This window comes from Bison bison, unplaced genomic scaffold, assembly GCF_000754665.1.
Source record: "Bison bison bison isolate TAMUID 2011002044 unplaced genomic scaffold, Bison_UMD1.0 scf7180017846783, whole genome shotgun sequence".
NCBI lineage: Eukaryota > Metazoa > Chordata > Mammalia > Artiodactyla > Bovidae > Bison > Bison bison.
The window spans coordinates 12275-13881 of NW_011477356.1; the positions used below are offsets into that span (position 1 = coordinate 12275).

General features: G+C 40.4%; 1 pseudogene across 1 annotated transcript; it reads left to right on the forward strand.

Moving 5' to 3' along the window:
- Positions 1 to 735: 735 nt before the first annotated feature.
- Positions 736 to 1136, forward strand: LOC104989138 (annotated as a pseudogene). The gene has a single exon (XR_825329.1). The product of XR_825329.1 is annotated as a 60S ribosomal protein L35a pseudogene (transcript).
- Positions 1137 to 1607: the final 471 nt, after the last annotated feature.

Below are 1607 nucleotides of genomic sequence, written 5' to 3' on the forward strand. Positions count from 1 at the left end.
AAGAAGAGAAGGTTGACTGTTTCAGATGAGGAGAAAAGACTAGGGATCTTCTTGGGTTCTGCTGATGTCAGAGACTTCTATTGCCCTCAAAAGCTGTGCCTTGAGGTGGCAGGACCTTGGACACCAATGACTCCATTGAGGAGGTAGGATCCTTAGAGCTATAGTTTAGAGAGCAGTGGTAGTGGTTGGAGGGCTTACACCTAGGAGCCTAAGAATCATGAATGGGGAGGAGATTGCTGTAGCCTCCTGAAAAATCACTGAGGACTACAATTCAACAGTGCCACTGGGGAGCAAGAAAGGCCATGCTACTAATTTATCAAGATTGCCCACATTGTCCAGCAATATCTCCTTTATTTCTCCTAATGTTAAATTCTAATATTATGATTTTGGTTCTATTGTTATAAAGAATAAATCAAAGAAAACATGTGCAACATGTCTTATATCCCATATTTCCTGGAGCATTCTGTCTCTGCTGCAGTAGAAATTGAGAAATGCAAGTTGATGCTATGTTTTTCATCTATAATTTAGCAAAGGATAAAAAATGAATGAGACAGTATTACCTAACATTTTGAATCATAAATTATAGCTATAAATACCAACTCTGCTACCTTTTGGGTCCTTTGGCAAATACCATATATCTTATATAAACCTATATATTTTGTGATCTTCAGTTTCCTTATTGGCAAAATGGAGCTACTAAGAAAATCTACTCTTAAGATTGCTGGCTCAGCTCTTTCAGCCATCTTGGACCCTGTGAAGGCCTGCTGGGAACGGGACTTCTAAACCGACAAATATGTCTGGAAGGCTGTGGTCCAAGGCCATTTTTGCTGGCTATAAACGGGGTCTACGGAACCAAAGGGAACACACTGCTCTCCTGAAAATTGAAGGTGTATATGCTCGAGATGAAACTGAATTCTATTTAGGCAAGAGATGTGCTTATGTGTACAAAGCAAAGAACAACACAGTAACTCCTGGTGCAAAACCTAACAAAACCAGAGTACTCTGGGGAAAGATAACTTGAGCTCATGGAAACAGTGGCATGGTTCATGCCAAATTCCGAAGCAACCTTTCTGCTAAGGCCATTGGACACAGAATTCGTGTGATGCTGTACCCTTCGAGAATTTAAACTTCTTGAAAATAAATAAAAGTGTTGAAAAAAAAAAAAAAGATTGCTGGCTCAGTTAAGGTAATGCATGTGAAGTGCATACAACAGTGTCTGGCACATGGTGAAAGCTCTAATGACCTATTAATATGAAGAAAATATTCAAGATAAGGTCATGGTGGTAAGGCAGGATGACATAAACCTGAGGACTCTGGAACAGAGGTATCTACATAGTCAGTGCCATTGGCATGGCCCAGCAAGAAAACAGACAGAGGAATCTCAAAAAAGACAAAGCCAAGGAGGGAGCAGAGTAAATCTGAGGCTATGAGCATGGCCCAGTGAATTACAGCTGGGGATGGGGAAATGGGTGGAAATAAGGCTACTAAAGGAAGAGTTCCAGAAAAATATCTATTTCCGCTTTATTGACTATGCCAAAGCTTTTGACTGGGTGGGTCACAATAAACTGTAGAAAATTCTGAAAGAGATGGGAATATCAGACCACCTG